Source organism: Rattus norvegicus, chromosome 10 (genome assembly GCF_036323735.1).
Source record: "Rattus norvegicus strain BN/NHsdMcwi chromosome 10, GRCr8, whole genome shotgun sequence".
In the NCBI taxonomy this organism is placed as follows: domain Eukaryota; kingdom Metazoa; phylum Chordata; class Mammalia; order Rodentia; family Muridae; genus Rattus; species Rattus norvegicus.
Window position 1 is genome coordinate 76,151,479 of NC_086028.1, and position 22,900 is coordinate 76,174,378.

The following is a 22,900-nucleotide window of genomic DNA, read 5'->3' on the forward strand; positions in this document are numbered from 1 at the left end:
AAAAAAAAAAAACTTCTGGGGGAATCACCATCCCTGACCTCAAGCAAGAGCAATAGTGATAAAAACTGTATGGTACTGATACACAGACAGACAGGTAGATCAATGGAATAGAACTGAAGACTCAGAAATGAACCCACACACCTATGGTCACATGATCTTTGACAAGGAGCTAAAGCTATCCAGTGGAAAAAGATGGCATTTTCAACAAATATTGGTGGTTCAACTGGAGGTCAGCATGTAGAAGAATGCAACTTGATCCATTCTTATCACCCTGTACATAGCTTAAGTCCAAGTGGACAGAAGACTTCCAAATAAAACCAGACATGCTCAAACTAATAGAAGAGAAACTGGGGAAGATCCTCAAACACCTGGGCACAGGGGAAAATTTCCTGAAGAGAACACCAGTAGCTTATGCTGTAAGATGTAGAATTGATAAATGGGACCTCATAAAATTGCAAATTGCAAAGCTTCTGTAAGGCAAAGGACATTGTCGATAGGACAAAACAGCAACCAACAGATTGGGAAAAGTTTTTTTTTGTTTTGTTTTGTTTTGTTTTGTTTTTACCAATCTTACATCTGATAGAGAACTAATATCTAATATACATGAAGAACTCAAGAAGTTAGACTCCAGAGAATCAAACAGTCCTAGTTAAAGATGGGGTACAGAGCTAAACAAAGAATTCTCAACTGAGAAATACTGAATGGCTGAGAACCACATAAAGAAATGTTCAACATCCTTAGTCATCAGGGGAATGCAAATCAAAGCAACCCTGAGATACCAACTCATACCAGTCAGAATAGCTGAGATCAAAAACTCAGGTGATGGTAGATGCTGGTGAGGATATGGAGAAATAGGAACACTCCTCCCTTATTGGTGGGATTACAAGCTAGTTTAACCACAGTGGAAATCAGTCTGGCAGTTCCTCAGGAAATTGGACATAGTACTATCCTAGGACCCAGCTTTACTGCGCCTGGGCATACACCCAAAAGATGCTCCAACATATAACAAGGACATATGCTCCACTATGTTCATAGCAGCCTTATTTATAATAGACAGAAGCTGGAAAGAACTCAGATGCCCTTCCACAGAGGAATGGATACAGAAAATGTGGTACATCTACACAATGGAGTACTACTCAGCTATCAAAAACAGTGACTTCATGAAATTCATAGGCAAATGGATTGAACTAGAAAATATCATCCTGGGTGACGTAACCCAATTACAGAAAATCACACATGGTATGCACTCACTGATAATTGGATATTAGCCCAAAAACTCGAATTACCCAAGATGCAATCCACAGACCACATGAAGCTCAAGAAGGAGGAGGACCAAAATGTGGATGCTTCATCCCTTCTTAGAAGGGAGAACAAAATACTCATAGGAGGCAATACAGGGACAAAGAGTGGAACAGGGACTAAAGAGAAGGTCATCTAGAGACTGCCCCTCCTGGTGATGCATCCCATATGTAGCCACCAAACCCAATTACTATTGTTGATGCCAAGAAGTGCTTGCTGACAGGAGCCTGATATGGGTGTCTCCTGAGAGGTTCTGCTAGAGCACTACTGATACAGATGAGGATGCTTGCAGCTAACCATTGGACTGAAGAAGGGGACCCCAGTTGAGGAATTAGAGAATGGACTGAAGGAGCTGAAGGGGTTTGCAGCACCACAACAAGAACAACAATATCAACCAACAAGACCCCCAGAGCTCCCAGGGACTTAACCAGCATCCATTGGGTACACATGGAGGAACCCATGACTCCAGCCACATATGTAGCAGAGAATGGCATTGTCCAGCATCAGTTGGAGGAAAAGCCCTTGGTCCTGTGAAGGCTCATTTCCTCAATATAGGGGAATGCCAGGCCTTTGAGGTGGGAGGGGTTGGGTGAGAGTGGGAGCATCCTCATAGAAGCAGGGGCATTGGGAAGGGGGATAGGGAAGAGGGGGAAAAAGGTTCACATTTGAAATGTAAATACATAATATATTCAAGAAAAAAAACCCCTCAAAGCTCACCCCCAGTTATATATCCTCCAAAAAAGCCGCACCTTCTAATTCTTCCCAAAGAGTTCCACCAACTGGGAACCAAGTATTTAAATATATGAGCCCGCAAGGACCTTTTCATTTTAACACCACAATATGACTGCATCTAAAGTTATGCAGAAAATCGTCTGTAGAGTAGAAAGTCATACTTTGATCTGCAGACAGTATGGAACAGATTTAAAGGCGGTGCAGGCTTGGAGGCTAGGGTGGGCTTTATGAAAGTCACCACTATAAACTTACAAGCTAAGTAAATTCACCCATGAAGTAAGCCTATGTTGATTTTGTTATACTACAATAGGCTTTGATCTGAGATTTCTAGAGAGAAGTCATTGTTGCCAAGGGATTGATGAAGCAACTGTGGTATAGACGGTGGTGAGAATTGTTCCTTGATTGCTGTGTATCCTTGAGCAAAAGAGAAACTTCCCTGGACTCATTTCCTTGACCTGTAAAATGGGCGAAATCATCATGAACAAGAGTGGGCATTTGGTTCTGATACCTGATCTTCAGTTTAAGGTGTAGTTTTTCAATCAGCATTAATGGTTAGGATAAGCATAAACCTTGGGGCCTAAGCTCAGGACCTCTTCCTTTTTGACTGAAGACTCCACTCTTCAGTCTAGGTTTTGCTGCCAGATGGAGGCCGGATATCCTGAATCCCCAAATCCTACTGCTAAATGACTTTTTCTCTAGAAGTGACTAGAGTTTCTTGCTTCAGATCTAAGAATCATGCATTTTATGGTTCTACCATACCAAACAAATTGTAGCCAATTACTTAAGGTTAACAATTGAAATTCCCAGTGGTGGTAAAGAAGCTAGTCATTTGTAAGTCATTTGTGGTAATCTTTAGTAACTGATAATTAGACACTAATCACCTCATTTGCTTAGCGTTGTTCTTACTTAGTAAGACATTTAAGTGAGTTAATTACAAGAAAAAGAATTGAGTGGTAATTAAGTGACAATTAAGGGGTTTATCTATGTAAGCAAAGTACATTGGTTAAATAATAGTGTTTAGAACCAGAGCGATGAACTGAATGATTTAAGACAGTGTGATAAGAACTCTGGTCCCCTTGTGTGAATGACCATTGTGAATCGGCCTTTGTTTATCGACGAAACCAAGGAAACAAATTTCAGATTCAGTGTTCCTCAGCCTCACCTCCGTCAAGATCCTGGACCCAAGAATCGTTTGTTACAGTATCTACTTCTTACACTGTGGGCTTTCTGCCAACATTGCTACGCTATCCTTCACTCTGTGGTTACAGTAGTACTCTCTGAATTGTGACAATGGGAAGTTTTCTTCTGGACCTGCCTGCACACTGTAGGGTAAGAAATCTCACCCAGTTGCCAACTTCTGAGTTATATACTAATTTTCCAATTTTTTTCTTTGAGGTCAATCTTTACTACTCAAAGCTGATCGCATGGAGGATTGGGAGGTGCACAAGACCATAGATGAACATGCAGAGGCAGGGCAGAGGACAAACTTGGGTATTGTGTTTCCTATAACATCTACCTTGTGTTTCGAGACAGTGCCTTAGTAGATCCTGCATCTTGGCATCTAGGCTGGGCATGCTGGCCAGCAAGCCTTGGCCTGTTTCTGTCTCCTTAGCACTGACACTAACCATTGGCATCCAACTTTTTATGTCAACGGGGGTCCTGGTATTTGCATAACAAGCACCTTGGTGACTGAGTTCTCTCTCCAGTCTTAAAAAAAATCTTATTAAACCAGCTTTGACATTACTTATCAAATGCAATACATGAATTAACTGCCACAGTGGTAAGAACACTGACTTAAGTCCAAAGTCAGTGTCTTAGCAGTGCCTGGCCTGGTGTGAGCAAGATGCCATCTAAGCCTAGAGGACCAGTTCTCTCATCTCTGTATCTGTGTAGGCTCCTAGGACTCCTCAAACTAAAAACACCGAAAAATGCATTTTACCGTTGGTCACAAGGTCACATTCAAAAACTTCCATAACTGTCTGTTTTTTATTAATGAATATACATTTACACACACACACACACACACACACACACACACACACACACACACACACATGAGTTTTATCCAGTCTCCAAAAAAATGAACTCACACTAGTGTCAGAAGAATGGATTGTTTTGTTCAATTCCTCCACATGTTTGGTTGTGATTCCTTAAGGGATTTTTGTGTTTCCTCTTTAAGGGCTTCTACTTGTTTGCCTGTGTTCTCCTGTATTTCTTTAAGGAGGTTATTTATGTCCTTCTTAAAGTCCTCTATCATCATCATGAGATGTGATTTTTAAATCCAAATCTTGCTTTTCCAGTGTGCTGGGGTATCCAGGACTCGCTGTGGTGGGAGAACTGGTTCTGATGATGCCAAGTAGCCTTGGTTTCCATTGCTTAGGTTCTTGTACTTGCCTCTTGCCATCTGGCTATCTCTGGTGTTAGTTGGTCTTTCTGTCTCTGACTGGAGCTTGTCCCTCTTGTGAGCCTATGAGTCTGTGATCTTAGGAGTAAGAGCACAACTAGGATACCAGCTCTCTCGAGGCAGGATTTGAGTATGGAGAGCTGTGGGACAGCCTTAGCTCCAGGTTGCAGATGGGAACTTGAAGGATCCTGTGCCTGGCTGCTCTGAGGTTCCTGTGCCCTGTGTTCTCCTGGTTGGTTCTTCTTTGGACAGTTATAGGAGTGAAAGGGGTCTCACCTATGGTCTTAGGATCCAGCTATACCACTCCTGGCATATACCCAAAAGATACTCCAAAATATAAGGACACGTGCTCCACTATGTTCATAGCAGCCTTATTTAAAAATAGCCAGAAGCTGGAAAGAACTGAAATGTCCCTCAACAGAGGAATGGATACAGAAAATGTGGTACATTTACACAATGGAGTACTACCCAGCCATTAAAAACAATGATTTCATGAAATGTATAGGCAAATGGATGGAACTAGAAAATATCATCCTGAGTGAGATAATTCAGTCACAAAAGAAAAAGTGTGGTATGTACTCGCTGATAAGTGGATATTAGCCCAAAAGCTCAGAATACTCATGATACAATTCACAAACCATATGAAGCTCAAGAAGAAGGAAGACCTTCTTCTTCAGTCCTTCTTAGAAGGGGGAACAAGATACTCAAAGAAAGTAGAGGGTGGGAGGGACTTGGGAGGAAGAGAGGTGGGAGAGGAGAAAAAGGGGGTGCAGGACTAGGCATGAGAAGAAAATGGGATGACATACAGAGGGTCAGGAATTTGAACAGAGGTCTGTAGCAATGGGGGATGGGCACTGGGGGGTAGCCAACAGCAAGTCCCAGATGCCAGGAAAACAAGAGGCTCCCAGGAGCCAACAGGGTTGAGATTAGCTAACAAAGGGGAGGGAGAACCTGTAGAGACCATATCCAGAGGTTAGATAAGGTCCCTGTTTGGGGGATGGGGCCACCCACCCTTCTCAAAATTTTAACTCAGAATTGCTCCTGTCTAAAGGAAATACAGGGACAAAGAGTGGAGCAGAGACTGAAGGAAAGGCCATCCAGAGACTGCTCCACCTGGGGATCCATCCCATATGCAGCCACCAAACCCAGTCACTATTGCTGATGCCAAGAAGTGCTTGCTGACAGGAGCCTGATATGGATGTCTCCTGAGAGGCTCTGCTAGAGCCTTACTGATACAGCTAAGGATGCTTGCAGCTAACCATCAGACTGAGCACAGGGAGTTAGAGAAAGGACTGAAGGAGCTGAAGAGGTTTGCAACCCCAAAAGAACAACAATATCAACCAACCAGGCCTCTCACTGCCCCTGAGAGCTCCCAGGGACTAAACCACCAACCAAAGAATACACATGGAGAGACCCATGGCTCCAGCTGTACGTGTAGCAGAGGATGGCATTGTCTGGCATCAATAGGAGAAGAGGCCCTTGGTCCTGCGAAGGGTTGATTCCCCAGTGTAGGGGAATGCCAGGGCAGTGAGGTGGGAGTGGGTAAGTGGGAGGGGGGAGGGGAGGGGAAGCTGGAAAGGGGATAACATTTGAAATGTAAATAAATAAAATATCCAAGTAAAAACAAACTAACAAGTGAACAAAAAGAACGGAGGGAACTATGCTCATGACGTTAAGTGAAATAAAGCTTCAGAGAGTCAGTGTCCCAAATTTCCTCTTATAGGTTGTCTCCAAAGGCAAAGGAATTTGAAACTGGAGGGGATTATTAGAGATGTCGATGTAGCAATAGACAAGGCAACTATGGCCAAAGTCCATCATGTGCACGTATGGAAATGTCACTATAGACACCTTTAAAAATAAATAGAAACAAGCACGTTTCAAAACAGATTATGTAAGATCAAGTGTGAACGGCATCTTTATGTAACAAATGTAAATAACTTACAGAACGATGGAGAAGAATGTTGGTGAAAGAGGTGCAGGGTACATGAGCTTGCATGTAATGCCATCAACACTGGTCTAAGCTGTTCCCCCCAGAGGGTTGATGGACTTACTAGAATCCTCAATTTAGAAATGCCTGCATACCCTGAGCCTCCCAGAGGCGTGCTGAACACAGGCAGCGGAAACACAGATGTTCCCGACTTTAACTCTGGTTTAAGGTGTTAAGGAAGATTAGACTTGAATTACATTTGGGAAAATCATCTTTCCTATTATGGAGCGAATAAGTCTTTAATAGTATTTAAAAAAGCACTTCAAAGGTTTTTTTTTCCTCCCTGTCTTTTTTATTTTATTTTATTTTATTTTTTAACCTACCGAATCTTCTTTTCCAAGCAGCATATTGTGGAGTTAAGAGCAAATGAATCAACAGCATATGGCTTAATCTTCTCTCAAATCCCTTTGGGCTTGAGAAATTAATTGACAGACTGGGTGGCAAAGCTTCATGGTAGCATTTGGAACCCCAAATTTAGGAAGCATGTCTGGAATCACTTAACGGCTGCGATTTTCCAGTTAGTACTCTCCTCTGTTGAAAGGGCGAATGGGGATGCAGCCTTCATAGCCGGCTGGCTCAAGCTCTCTGTCCGTTTTTCCTCTGTGTTTATTTCCACTAAAGAATTTATTAGGAAATATGCATCAGTTAAATTCAAATCAAAGTGTGCTTTGCTTCCTCTGGACCGAAACAGTCATGCATGAGGAAATGCTGAGAAGGAAATCCGAGCCGAGCAATTACTGTGCTATCTAATATTTCAGAAATCTCAAGCCTTGAAGAACCATGGGGAGAGCGCAAGATAAGGCAGAGGGGTTTGGGTCTATGGATAATCTATTTAGTTTAGTTGTGAAAGTTTCTCTTCGTGAGCAAATATTAAGATTCTCTAGTGCTGGCCTATGTTGAACTAGGAAAAGCAACATGCTGTGTCTCCAAGAGGTTTGGAAGATGAGAAATCCTCCATGCTTGTCGCTGCTTTTGTGACTGCAGAAACGGCTGCTAAGTTCTTGCTTGAGACCTGGTTAGGAGTGGGCTACGGGGCCAAGAAACTTAGAGGTAGGGCAGAATCAGTCCCTCTGTCGATATTCCAGCCAGTGGCTCCAGGTATTGAATACCTACAATGGTGTAGAACTGTAAGAGTCATGTTATCCGCCATCTTTTGGCTTTTTGGTAATTTTGCTCTTGACCACAGAAGAAGTAAATAACTCTCCTCCTCACTTGAAAATAGTTCCTCCAACCCTTGCTGAAGAAACACCGTTTCCGTTAGGGGGAGGAATGAGAGCAGAGCTTTCCATGCTGTCCTCGTGGAGCATACATAGGGGTCTGGAGTCGCAGACATGTTAGACGTTGTCAGCACCTGGCTAGAGACCTTACTCTAATTAACATCTTCTTCACCAGACCCACTTCCGGTCAAGAAGACGAAGGAGAAAAAGAAACAAAAAACCAAGTCCCGACCACCACATACAAAGCTGCTCTAGTCTCCTTGGCTTTTCAGTTGTGATGGATCATATACTCGGAACTTTGGGCAGTTGTCATAGCAACAGAAGTAAACACAAATGATGAGGCCTGCCGGCTGAGTGCCTTGGGTGGTGCCACCTAACATCCCCTTGTTAGATCCCTTCTGGTTTGCTTCATCCCAGCTTGTGAAGTTCTAGGTGACAGTAACGGGTGCTACTGTATCCTAGAACTGGTTAGGTCAGTAGGGTCATTGGGAAGCTCTGGTTGCTCTGCTCATGTGCAATTTGACTGAAAGTTTTAGGAATTATGATGAGTCACGGAAAGGTTATTCTTCAAGCGCGCGCACACAAACATATGCACACACAAAAAACGCATACACACACCACAGAAATAGTTAAAATAACGATAACAATAATAAACCAAAGTTATCAGAACGAAGGTCAAAGCAGAAACCAGTGAAACAGAAAACAAAAGCAAAATCAAGACTGAAGATAAACAAGAGCGGTCTCGGTAAATTTCCAAACAGAAGTGATTAATATCCCGCCACCCACTACTAGGACAAAAGACGGGAGACACAACTGAGAGACACAGTTACATCCTGTAAATAACCTCTAAAAAAAAGCTGTCAACTTAATGGCTGTAAATTTGATAAATTATATGTAATAAATAAATTCAAGGAAATACACAAATAGCTAAAAGCCACTCAAAAAATAATTAGTACTCTGAAGAGTGCCATATCTACAAAAGACATTAAATTTGTAGCTCAAAAGATTTCCACAAATGAAGCTTAAGGTTTACCTGGTCTTACATGCAAATTCTATGAAACATTTAAAATAAAAATAATTCAACTCTACAAAGCCTGTTCCATAAAATTGAATACAGGGGATGGGAATTCTGCCTAATTCATTCTGTTAGATCAGAACGCTCCTCCTACCAAACTACAGGAAGAAAAATCTCCAGACTAATATTGCCAATTTCAGACATAAAAATGTATGAAATAGTAGCAAGCTAAATCCAACAATATTTAAAAGGGAAAATGCATCGGGTCCTAGAGTATTTACCCTAGAATTACAAGGTTAGTTTAAGATTTAAAACTCAATTACTGAACTTGACCATTTACACAAAAATTAAAAAAAAAAAAAGACCATGAATCTAAAGTCAGCCTAAGCTATATAGTAAAACTCTCAAAAATACAGTTTTAGTAATAGGACTAAGATATGAAAATAATTGATACAGAATAGTTCTACATCAAGTTAATGCTTTTACCACCAAGACGACGCTGGACCAAGTGTGCAAAACAACAACATTTTGTATAGAAAGCAATTATTTCTTTTTTAATATTCATTTTGCTACATTGAAAACACACGTTAGGGGCTGGCAAGACCACTCAGTGGTTAAGAGTACTGACCACTCTTCCAGAGGACCTGGAATTGAATTTTGTGGTTATCTAGGGAAACGAGCTTCCCTTCCCACAGGTAAACCTGTGGAGACGCGCACGCGCGCGCGCGCGCGCGCGCGCGAGAGAGAGAGAGAGAGAGAGAGAGAGAGAGAGAGAGAGCGCATGCGCGTGCAGGTGCTAGACCCTTTGAACTGGAGTTACAAGTGACTGTGAGACGCACAATATGGCTGACGAGAACCAGACTCCAGCCCTTTGCAGGAGCAGCAGGTGCTCCTACGTCCTCACTCCATCACTCCAGCCTCTAACTCAATTTTTTTGGATATAATTTTTCTAAAAGTCAACTTTTAGATGTCTTAAGCCTATTTTTCATTTAGATTAAAATATCATATAAGATCTTCCTTTGATTCCTTTTTAATTTCATAATAAAATCATACAGAAACTTACTGAGGAACTTGCCTTCACACTTTCTAAGGTGCAATCAGACAAGCTTTAGGTTACGGATACTCTTCCTTTCCTACTAGTGTGCACCTCCCTTTAAAGCATTCTGCCCTCTGTTGGATGCACCATCAGACCTTTAGGGCTTCTGGTGGGGACGCAATCTACTCCTGGACCGGCATAAGCTCAGAGACAGTTTCCTCTGGTCCTTTGAACCACCTTCAGAATCGGCCGTGTGTAGTTTCCCCACAGAGCATCCCTAATTTCTTATCAGGAGCCTTAAAAAGAAGCGCTGCAAATCTCAAGGGCTCTCTTCCTGTGCAGCTCTCCTCTCCTCCCTGCTAATTTACAGTTTATTGACCATCCCATTTCCCGCAGGTTTCCTTCCCACGTACTCTTGAGACATATTTAAAATGTGGTCTTGAATTTCAAGAGGCTGGCTAGAGAGACTTTGGCCCAGCTAGCAGATCTATGTAGCTGAGGTAGAAGATCTCTCACGTTTCCTGGAGGAATCTCCAGTGGAGTAGAAAAGCCTTCTAAGGAGAACTTGTCGAAATTGACGAGCATTGAATTTGTGGCCAGGGACAGAAGGGACCCAATAGGTTTAGCCTAAGTTACAGCACATGGAGGTAGGACAAAGAAGGCCACAGCTCCACTTTTTTTTATGTCCTTATTGCTTGTTGCAGGAATGCTGGGGAGTGTTTTGTAGGCAGGGTGGCACTTCCTGGTGGTCTGAAGAACCCATGAGCAGGAAGAATAACAAAGAAGAATGGAAATATATTGGGCGATGCCATGAGGCATTGCTGTGTTCAGCAACTCAGCATCCATTACACAGCGTTGAACTGCTTTTGGTAATAGCATTGCAATTAACTGTTGAAAAATGGCTGCTCCGCGGCTATGCTATGTTCTTGGGCGCTGTAAGTGAAGTCGGTATTCTAGCCTCCTTCATTCTGTCCAAGGAGTAGGTGTAAGATTAGAGCTTACATACTTTAGTCTCTTCCCTATAATACTATGAAAACAAATGTTAATGTTATGTATTCTATTGGCTCAAGCATCTTAGTGCGGGCCTGTTATCCAGAGCCAGCCTCAGTCCGGTTTCTCCAGCCATCTCATTGATTATGTGAACTACCCGAGAGCTCTCCAATAAATACTCATTCTCTCTCTAATTTTGTCGTAGTTAAACTTTCTATTGCTTATTGCGATGTCTGAGCGCGAACTGTTCCCTCACAGGATCACAGATTTTCACAGTTGGTCCCCAGCTGGTGATATTATTTTGGAAAGTTACACAATGTTTTGGACTTAGGGTTATAGGCTTTGGGATAGAGAGGTATAGCACTTAGCTTCCTTCCCTAGTGTTTTGTTTCTGATTTACCCATACATAGCAGGTCCCCACTCAAACACACATAGAACCAGGGCCACCATGAGCCCTGCTGCCCATCCTCAAAACTGCTATCAGCGTCACACTTGTGCCTGTGAACATGGAATGTCAAAAGAATTCTTTTTTTCTAATTCCAACAATCCAATTATCACAGAAGAGTGAAGGAGACAAAAGGAAGCAGTGGCTACTGGAGAGCTGCTAGGTTCTTCATTGCTAATTTGACTATTCTCTTGTGTCCCTCTGTACTGATCATCTGCTGCCCTGACACTGAAGCAGAGCCACGTTGTTCTCCTGTGCTCGTGTTCCAGCCCTTCGGCACATACCCTTTCTGGACACTAGGTACATCTCCACGTGTCTTTGATAATAATGGTCTTGATTATTGGTGATTGATAATAATAACCTTGATTCAGGTCGTAATCTGTGATGTCCCTTCTTCAGCAGGATAAGTGGCACAGGCCTTCTTTCTCAGGGCATGGATCTTACCTGAAAAATCTAAGAATTTGGGATGGGGAGATGGTTCAGTGGCTAAAGCACGTGGTGTAGAAGTGTCAGGGCAGGAGTTCAGATCTCCAGCGCTCAATAGAAAAAACCCAGGCAGGCATGGTGGCTACCTATAATTATAGCACCTAAAAGGCAGAGACGGGATCCCCAGAATAGGATGACTGCCTAGCAAATCTGAATCTATGAGCTCCGGGTCCAGCAGAGTAGTTTGCTTAGATAGAACAAATAAGCAGACAGACTGACAAACTAGCCATGGAGAGTGATAGAGGAAGGCAAAACTGTCTTAGTCAGGGTTTCTATTCCTGCACGAACATCATGACCAAGAAGCAAGTTGGGGAGGAAAGGGTTTATTCAGCTTACACTTCCACATTGCTGTTCTCAGGAGTGGAACTCACGCAGGTCAGGAAGCAGGAGCTGATGCAGAGGTCATGGAGGGGTGTTACTTCCTGGCTTGCTCAGCTTGCTTCTTATAGAACCGAGGACTACAAGCTCAGAGATGGTACCACCCACAATGGGCCCTCCCACCCTTGATCACTAACTGAGAAAATGCCTTACAGCTGGATCTCATGGAGGCATTTCCTCAAGGGAGGCTCCTCTCTCTGTGATAACTCCAGCTTGTGTCAAGTTGACACACAAAATCAGCCAGTACAGCAACTATGTGAAATATGGGGCTCCACATGTGGACATACATTTAGGAATGTACACATACATATGCAAGTATCACACACACATGTACACAGACACACATATACACATAGACACACACACACACCTACATTTTTATAAACTTCTAGCATACCATAAGAAATCTAAATATTAAGTGTATTCTTATTATATGTGGTCTAGTCTTGCCATTTTTATAATAAAAAATCCAATATTTTATGTGTTTAAATATATGATCCTTGCTGCTAGAAATTATTTTGTGTTTCAAAATAAATCTTCCTGGAAGGCAAGAGGAGTTAAGAAACACAGACCAGAGACAGAGGAACATGCCGACCAGTCACAGTGAGATTTGGCACAGTGTACGGAATTTGGCACCCAAGTTGGATAACATGGAACAAAAAATGTCTCACTCTGAGATAGAAACTGAAAAGGCTGTATTGGATACGAACTCCCGATTAGAGAAGGGGATTGGAAGGTCCTTCCACAGTCCTTTGTGGGGACAACTGAAAAAGAATGGCTGTTGTCCAGGTTACTTGTGTGGGTTGGTGGCAGTGATGAGTATGGGGAACTATGGCTCTTGGACAGGGTTCTGGGTGAGCTTTGGCACTACTGTGGACTCATAATGCATCATGGGAGGGAAGTTTTTTTTTTTTTTTAAAAAAAATGATTGGCAGAAAAAGTACCATCATAGAGAAGAAACTTGGGAGGGAAAAATCACTTAGGTTCTAATTCTGGTATGATAGGGAATATTGCTCAAAATTAGATATAGTATGCCAGAGCTTGTGGATGAAAGTTTGTGAGTTGGCTAGCGGGAGAGGGGTGGGTAGCAAAAGTTTGTAGGCCGGCATGAGGGAGGCAGAACAGGGGCATGAGATGATGGAGCCTGAAGGAGAGGAAAGTTGTAGTAAGGGGGACAGTATGAGCCACGGAGACAGAGTTTCGATACACCACGTGATTATTTTACATCTTACAACTACCATGGTGATCATCTTCATAGATGCAAGGGGTTCAGAGGAAAGGTACTGAATAAGGTAGTGTCGAAGCAAGAAAAAGCCTTGTCTATTCAGTCTCTAAAGTCCTAGAATTGACTTTTAAGAAATTATCTATAGAGATTGAAGAATGAACATATATTTTAAACATGTTTATATCATGGTTCCATCTTTAAAAAAAAACTAAGGCTGAGTAAAATTAGAAATTGATATGTGCCGTGGCGAGACATATTTGAGGTAGCATATGTGCAGAAATTTTTCCTTAGCTTAATATAAAGCGGTTGAGAAGGCGCATCAGACAGACAAGTGGCTTTCTACGGCCTAGATAATTTTAGGAGAGAAACACATTTGGGTTTTACAAAGTAAGCTAGCTGAGGTCTGTTCATGAGTGAGCCAGTAGGCACTGCGGGGTATGAATGCTGCAAATGTTTGACCTTCCAGTCAGGCCTCTTCATTATTGGGCTTCTGGGGCACTTTATAACAATATCTCACAAGAGCCCTAAGGTTCAAAGCATTCATCCCTGAATGGGAGACTTGTCCCAATACTCTACTACTGAGCACGTGGGTTTTCTCTTGGTGTTCACTGCTCCTTTGAATAGAGATTGAATTCCCCTCTTAGATTTATTGCTCAAGAACACTTTCATGTACTCCGTCTCCAGCCCTGTTTCCAGCTTCTATCAGCAATTTATCTGGTTTAGTTTGACTAAACTGGGCTGGCACCCTATCTCCCTCCTCAGGGTCTGCTCATGATACTCTAAACTAATGGTGAACATAAAAACTATATCAGCAATAACAATAAATCCAAAGAAAAGCCGCCAAGATTGCTTTATACACACTTCTCAGTTTGCAATGTGAATTTCAGCATCGTTCTCTGCCTTTGATGTTTTTCCTGTGGAAATGTGGTGTCACCTGGAAGGCTGTTGCCTATCCACCACTAATTTGTGTTCTCATCCATTCTCCAATCTGCCAGAGTCTCTGGCTATTTGAAGACATATTCTGTAAATCCTAATTATCTGACTAGGAGTGGGGCGGTCATTCTTTTTGGAGCAGGTGTCTAAACAGGGGTAGGCTGGAGTATTTTCTATCTTTGTCCCAACTGTCTCATTTGGTGATTCAAAGTATGAGGAGACCATAAGCCTTATGTTTCTATTTTGATGCTTATAGTTTCACGAATAACTATTTATTTGCTAGAATTTGAAGAAAACCACCCATTTTCTATCAAAAGAAGAAAATTTGAGTATATTTATAATTTTCTTATTTCTCTAATGGGGCCCAAGAAAAGCATATATATGTGTGTGTGTGTGTATATATATATATATATATATATATATATATATATATATATATATATAATGTGTATGTGTGTGTGTGCGTGCGTGTGTGTGTGTGTGTGTGTGTGTGTGTGTGTGTGTGTGTGAATATGTATAGATGTAAAGAGCAATTGAAGCCTGAACAGATGAGAAATGTTTTTTAATAATATATGGCTGTGGTGGTTTGAATATGCTTGGCCTATTGGGAGTAGCATTGTTAGAAAGTATGGCCTGGTTGGAGTAGGTATGGCCTTGTTAGAGGAAGTGCATCAGTATGGGAGTGGGCTTTGAGATCGCCTAGTGCTCATTACACCCAGTGCAGAACAGAGCCCTTCCTTGCTGCCTGTAGATCAAGATGTAGAACTCTTGTCTCCTTTAACATATGCCTGCGTGCAGCCCTGCTTCCTACCATGATGATAATGGCCTGAACCACTAAACCTGTACACTAGTCCCGATGAAATGCTTATCTTTTTAAGTGTTGCCTTGGTCATGGTATCTCTTCACAGCAAAAGGAAAACCTAGCTAAGACAACGGCTTAGCTACATTTTTAAGTATCAACAACCCAAATCACCTCAGGGAGCTTTGGTGCTGTAACTTATTCTCTTACATCAGTGTGTACTCACCCTGTCTGGTGTGTACTTCTTCCATCAGTATGATTAGAAAAGGCTTCTAAAAAGTTCTACACCAAAGTCTATCAGACTATTTTTTTGAATGTATATGTGCACTTGTATGTTCATGTCTTCAAGCAATAGTACATGGCTGTGTTTGAGGGCCAGGGGTCTATATTGGATCACTTCAGCCATGTTCTACCTTATCTATGTGTATATCTATGTATTATCAATCAATCAATTAATCAATCTATCTATCATCTATCTCTATCTATCTATCTATCTATCTATCATCTATCTATCTATTTATCTATCTATTTTTAGTTTGAGACAGATGGTCTCACTGAACTTAGGGTTCACTGATCCTGGTAGGCTGGTAGCCCCTACCTCCAGTGATTTGCCTGTGTACACACACAAGCACTGGGAGTATCACCATGCTTGGCATTTTATGTAGGTTCTTGAGTTTGAATTCAGTTTCTCATGTTTTGCACTGCAAGCATTTTACTGATTGAACTTTCTCCCCAGTCTTGACAGAAGGGATTTTTGAAACTCACTGCTTTAGGATAAGAGAATATAGTTATTTTAAGGGAAACTTAAATTTTCTGTTCTGTGGCTAAATGGTGTCACTAATAATTTCAATAATCTCAGAAGCAAATGAGTTAATTATTGGTCAATGGTATTCCCTAAGCGTGCAAATCTGACTTTGTGATGGTGCTGTGAGTTTACCTAGTATGTTTATTTTATTATTTTAAAAACTATTGAAAAATATCTAATTCAATAAGTTTTGTTTAGTGACATGCATGGAAAAACATTTTTTTCATGTAGAATATCTTGATTTTAGTATAAAAAAATTCATAGGTCGTGTCCTAGGACCGGGCATCATAAGGTAAGTGAAGTATAACGTGTTTGCCTTTCCTAGCTGCGTCCTTCAGCAGCTTTCAAAGGACCCTTCTGCTGTTTGAAGTTGCTGAGGATTTTCTGTTGGGTCAGCACCTTTGAGGTCTGCTGAGGATGGATGGGCAGGAAAAGCTGGTTGAGGGCAGAGCTTTGTTGCCCTGCATCAAACCAATTCTTCAAGGTTGAGTTTGCTTATTGCACTTGGAGAAACCCTTCAGAAAACAAGGAGAGAAAAAGAGAACTCGCAAATCCCTTGATTGCCCATCTGTTTCACCTAAAAATCATGCCGGCATCCCTGGGCTACTGTAATGCTTTATTGTGCCTTCTGACTCCAGGATGTTGTCAGTTCCTATAAAGAAGGCAAGAACAGTATCTGTAAGAGAAAAGTCTAAGAGGGGCAAAGGAGGCAGAATATCAGGCACCGATGTGAAGTAGTTCTGTTTGTTGTTTTGCCTCATCTTACTTGAGTAGCAAAATCCAAGTGTCAGGGGCACGGAATCATGGAGTTGACTTGGCCCTACCACCCTGAACGGCATGTGTTAGAGGTTTTAGAGATTCAAATCCACATGCCTTCTAGTTCGTGTGAGATCAATGCAATCTCTCAGGTAGTGAAATGTTCAGTCCTCTTTGGGCTTCTCTGTTTATTCCCTTGGAAGCCTAGGAAACATAGAAGCTTGACAGGACGATTGGTCTTAGATACTAACCTTGTGTACCCTGTATAACTCGCAAATGTCATTGTATCTCGTAACTACAACTGTATGGCCACCATAGTCTTTTTTTTTAAATAAAGGTATAAAAAGTCTACTTGCTCTCAATGAAGTTGACATTGCCTCAGTTGTCCTGTGAACCCCCTACCCTGGGCTGATTTAATTTCTCGAGGCCGTATCATATAACCTTGTGCTTCATTCATTGTTGCACGGTCTCCCAGTTAAATCCAGAACTCAGGATGTGGCTGTCATGGCTAGCTTGCTTGCTCTGGGGATTTCCTGCCTCTTCATTCTGAAACTAGAATTACAGGAAGGCTGTAGGTTTCTGGTGATCTGAACTTGGGTTTTATGCTTGCACAGCAAGTGTTTAACCATTGGGTCATCTAATTTGCATTTCTGTGTTAACCTCAGCATCTAGTAGAAGAATATGTCTATTCCATGTAATGCCGAATAGAAAACAATTTCTCAGTCTCTTAGAGTGTAGCACAGGCAAAGTTTTAAAAAGCTACACAGGCAGTCTCAGTGCACAATACAATAGGGAGTTCAGGTTCAGTTTTGTTTCTTGATAGATAGGGACTATTCTTGCAAGTTGTCTCAAAAAAAAATCAATCAATCAGAAAAACAAACAGATTGATGAAAATTAAATGAAAATAAAAAACAACTGATTTTCTTTCCATTTCCTAGCATTATGGTATGAATGTAGAGAAATTCTTAATTCTGTAGAAGGAAATGCTCCTAGAAAACTGTCCCATCTCAGTACTTAAGCTGTAGAAATGTATCAGCAATATTGGAGAGCCCTGGCCAGAAGGGTTTTTTTTCACAACATATTGGAAGAAAAGAAATTACCCTTGGAGATTATGCAAGTCTTCAGTCTTTTGCAGTCAGTCCTTAAGGACTGTCCTCTGATGAAACCTACAAACTGAGCGTTAAGAAAATCTCTCAAACAAGAGGAACAAACAGAATGATTGAAGGCACCACACAGCCCTTAAGAGAGTCCCGAGGACCAAGGGCAATTTGACCAGAGCTAGTCAATTAGACACTGGCTGATTAAATATTATCAGTGCTCTAGTCTAGCTGGTACTTCCCAGTTATATTTATAACATTCCCTCACATCGTAGTTTGCTAGTTCGATCATTTTTAATAAATTCAATTTGTCATCTCCATACAGTTTTCAACTAAAGAAACCCTCCAGGTGCCATTAAGTATAGAAACTAGGGCTGCCTCAGTGTCTCCTGATTATTAGAATCAATCTTCTGGCACCTGTCTCATTTTCAGAATGCTGTTTTAAGGAAATTAAGTTATGGAATGCTGTGTAGTTGGGTACACATTGTTCATGTTCATGGGAAATTAATACTAACATGTGCCAAGTTCATAATCAGATAAGGAGTAGGTCACCCTGTAGAAGGAGGAGCCTAAAGAGCAGTCACCTCATGTGCCTCCATTTTCCCTACACTCTTGTCTGTTTGCAAGCACTCTCTGGCCTTCATTTAACAAGGCAGATTCTCTCCCTTCAAATTCCCTCCTCATTCTGTTTTTTTCTGTCCCTTGCTACTCTTCTCCATCTCCTTGACAGTGGTTTGAGATATACGTTCCGTTCCTCAAGTCACTGTGGAACTAGGAGATGCACACCATCTGACACGATGCTCTTTGGGGTTCAAGGATAAGTAATAGTGTCTGTGAATTATCTGAGATAAAGTATTCCTTCTAGGCTAGATTCTCTGTTCATCTTGTTGATGTATTTCTTTGTGTGCAAGATGATAAACCATGTGTTAGAAGATACAGAGGTGTGTTATATAGTGGCTAAGTATGCTTAGATGTGTTGACAATCCTTTGAAAATATGCATCGCTTCAACATCCCAGTCATTGTGAACAGTGAAAGCTTGAATATAGTGTTTTCTGTTCTCTTCAGACAGTGTCGACTGATGTGTCTGGACACCACTCAAGTCTTAAACATTTAATAAAAACATTTTAGACCTCAAGATGTCAAAGGCTTGCAACTTGATATGTAGACCAGGCTGATGTTGAACTCACAGAGATTCGCCAGCTTCCAATTCCTGAATACTGGGATGAAAAGCACGCACGGCCACACTCATCCTATGATTTAGTCTCAATACTGCTTGAGAAGGTTAGGGCTCTGGTCTTTGCTGTTCGCTCATGGATTTCTTCTTTCTTCTTCAAAAACGTATCCAATACTTAGGAAGTATATTTACAAGTGGGGCACAGTGGTTTTGAGTTGACATAGATCTTGTAGACATTGTGCTGAACCAATCATATCTCTAAAACATATCTCAGCAACCCACACAGCTTCATTCATCGGCCCATGGCCATTGCAGGAAACATGATTTTAATAACCGAGCTACTTGTTCAAGATCTCCACAGTGACTAAGTTCTCAATCACATCTTTCACCTTAAAACCTGTTCTTTCTTTCTCCAGCAATCCATAGAAAATAGAGCATGGACCATATATGTGATTTAATTGGTCTCACATTGTCTTAATAGATAAAAGTTTATTTTAACCGGGAGTCTCGCATAAACACATGGATATTCAGATCTTAGAAAAATAAAGGTAATGCTAAAAATATTGCTCAGGAAGATTACATGTGATGTAAACATGTTCTGAGATACTCATGGTGGTCTGGTACAAATACATAATGTCCATCTTTTATTAGCACTGTGTGTATGCTCATGCATGTGTACACATGTGTGTGAATGAATTGCGTGTTTATTGTGGGGTTTGCATGCCATGCCATGTGTGTGGAGGTCAGAGGACATTTATGGAGTTAGTTCTCTCCTACTTTTTCCTGGGTTCTGCTGTTGACATGGTTGACCTCAGGTGACCAGACTTTCAGGGAAAGTGCCTATATAGACTACAGCACCTCACTAGACCATACCGTTTTCCTCCTAAGATAAAGGTAAGTTGTATTTGATGGACTACCAAAAGAGCAACAAGGAGATTGCATTATGCCGATTTGCAAAGGGAGATGATTACTGCTTCCTATGAATTTGAATAGATAATTACAACATGCCTTCACATGTGATAACATAGATTTAAGGTTGAGATGATAGAGTGTAATTGGTTACATTTTATGTTGCTATGAAAAATACTCAAAGAAGCAACTTACAGGAAGAAATACTTATTTTGATCCATTGTTTCTGCTCATCATGGCCAGAGAAGGTGTGGCTGAGCTCCTGGCAGCAGGAACCTATGAGAGAACCTTCTAATATCTTTTTTTTTTTTTTCCGGAGCTGAGGACCAAACCCAGGGCCTTGAGCTTGCTAGGCAAGCGCTCTACCACTGAGCTAAATCCCCAACCCCAACCTTCTAATGTCTTAACAAACCAAGAAGCAGATGAGGTGGGAGATGTGGCTCAGTGGGGTGAAATGAGAACCTGAGTTTGGATTCCCAGCACCCACATAGTCTCCACGATGCACATCTATAAACCTAGCAATGGAGAGATGCAGAAAGGAATAGTCCTAGAGTTTCTTGACTGCCAGATCAGCTTAATCGATGAGTTCAAAATGCAAGAAGGGTCTTCCTGAAAAATAAGAGGAAGAGTAAGTGAAGACGCGAGTTATTGGTCTCTGGCCTCTACATACACATGCAACTGCATACACATAGAGACACCCAGAGACACAAACACACTCCTCTTTCTCAATTTTTCTCTCTGTCTCTCTGTCTCTCTTTCTCTGTCTCTGCCTCCCACTCCTTCACATGCACCTACATACATAGAAAAGAGCTTGATCTTGAACCAGTAGATAGTAACTTTCAACATCCATTCCCAGTGGTCCATTTCTGCTAGCTAAATCACACATCCTAAAGGTTCTACAGTGTTTGAACTTTACATCTCCAGCTGGGAACCAAATGTTCAAATACATGGACCTGTGGGGATGTTTTACATTCAAATAGCAGCATCCAATGGCAACGTTCTTTCTTTCAAGTTGAACAGCTAGCTAAAGTGGGCATTTAAGTGGAAAAGCTTTTGACATTATCATCACCTATCTAAATATGCCCTATGCAACGAGTTTAAGCTCTAGAAGAATTTGTTTGAATTTACACTAGTCTATTGCAAAATGCATGGGCAATTTATTGTCTAAGCTTTTTTATTGAAGGAAAATACAATAATAACTAATGTCAGAGTTGTCCAATAACTATTTGACATTGTTGGATACTTGGTACTCTGAGATCTTGAATCATGGCTAAGCCTATCTCTGGACACACTCTTCTCTCTATCTTGCTACTGCCAAAGGAAGGCTACTCCTTAGACACTGCTGTTAGTTGCCCGCCATTTTGATTGCCTGTGGGACATCCAGAAACACACACAGTCTTCAGGATGACTCTACTGTTGTTGTCCATAGCTTAATTGAGGTTTATCTTATACCATGTAGAGTCCCTTTGACCAGTTATTTCTTGAAGAGTTTGATATAGATATCTGAACTTGCTAATGCCTTAGGAGATTAATTTCCTGTGACAGTACATGAGGCAAAAGCTCTCTTCTGATTCTTCAGCTATATTATGAAGGGTGAAGGTTTTTTTTTTTTTTGCAGTTTTTCTTTTTTCAATCTTGATGATACTATTTCTTGTGAATGAAGCATTAAAATAGAACTCACTGCCTACTTCACTTATGCTTCGAAACCTGTCCTTCAACTTTGTTTAGCTGTATCCCTCCCTCAAGCCTTTACACTGCCCACTTCTCTTCCCAAGGCAGCCACGCTCCCTGCTGTGCTGCGGTACTACACCTCCCACAGACTTTATGTAATACTGAAAAGAAGGGACTTTCCTCACCACCAAGCCTAATGCAGAAGTTATCTTACAAAATTAATTGGCTCTCTTTTTTCTTAGCCATTAGCAAAAAAGAAAAAAAAAGATTCACCAGTCAGTGCTAATTGAAGCATATTTATTAAATATGAATTGTTTAAGTGGTAAGAGTAATGGATGCTTGCTATAATGATTTAAACATTCCAGAAATGTTTAAATAAAAGTCAACTGTGTTCTCACCCAAGCTCCAGTTTCTCCCTTTTCAGTTAAAAATGTTATACTTTATCCAGACAGTGGGAGGTAGAGACAGGCAAATTTCTGTGTTTGGAGAACAGCTTGGTCTACAGAACAAGTTCCAGAACAGCCATCCGTATACAGAGAAACCCTGTCTCAAAAAACAACCAACCAACCAACCATTCAACCAACCAACCAACTGAACCAAACAATACCAAAAAATGGCATTTAAAGTTCTTTTCATTTTAATGTATGTATGCAAGTCTATACCAATCCCAGAAATATGTAATTGTGTTACAAAAACATAATACAAGTTTGTTATTCTAAAACATATTCACTTTAGCTTATTTTGTGAATATACTTTCAAAGTAACATTTTAAAATATAGCTCACTTATGGGCTGGTGAGATGGTTCAGAGAGCAAAGGCACTTGCTTCAAAGCCTGATGACCTGAGTTTGTCCCTCAAAAGTCACATTGCAGAAATCGTCCTCTGATCTTCATTAAGGACTTTAAAAATAAAAACATGGCTTATTTGAAAACATGACTACATCATATTCCCTATTAGGAATATCCAAATTTGCCCAGTCATTCTCATAATGACCTCTCATAATGTTCATTACTCTAAGTTTCTGCTAATAAAATATTACTTTCATAATCATTGATATGCATTTAACACAGAGCATACAGAGATGTTAACATATAAATACACATGTATTTTTATATTACAATTTCTAACTTCTCAGAGGCAAGACTGGGACTAGGCTAAAGTATTTGCATTAAAAATTATGATTGATAGTGGAACCTATTTGAAAACTGTTGAAAAATGCTGTTCTCTATTTTCCTACTTCCTTATGCTCATAGGATTCTCTAATTTTGCAGTCAGAACAAAGACTCATAACTTAAATTTTTATATTTATGTTACCAACTATCCTAAATATTTTATATGACTATTGGCCTTTTGTAGTTTATATTTTTATGAAAAATAGATTTTTTTCATACAATGTATTCTGGTCAGTTTCCCTCTTCCAACTCTTCCTAGATTCTTCAGACCTCTCTCCCCATCCAACTCTGTACCCTTTCCCTCCCTCATTAATAAAAAAATAGGCAACTAAAATCAAACAAACAAATAAACAATAATTAGGACAAACA

At 40.9% G+C, this 22,900-nt stretch overlaps 1 long non-coding RNA gene across 3 annotated transcripts in view; it reads left to right on the forward strand.

The window, feature by feature from the left end:
• Positions 1 to 3,171: 3,171 nt before the first annotated feature.
• The window catches only part of Rpl35l5 (ribosomal protein L35 like 5), a 47,808-nt gene continuing 28,079 nt past the window's right edge, over positions 3,172 to 22,900 (forward strand). For all 3 annotated transcript variants that reach the window (XR_005490419.2, XR_001840263.3, XR_005490420.2), the window contains exon 1: positions 3,172 to 3,360. This is a non-coding gene — a long non-coding RNA (ribosomal protein L35 like 5). The remainder of the gene's footprint in view (positions 3,361 to 22,900) is intronic.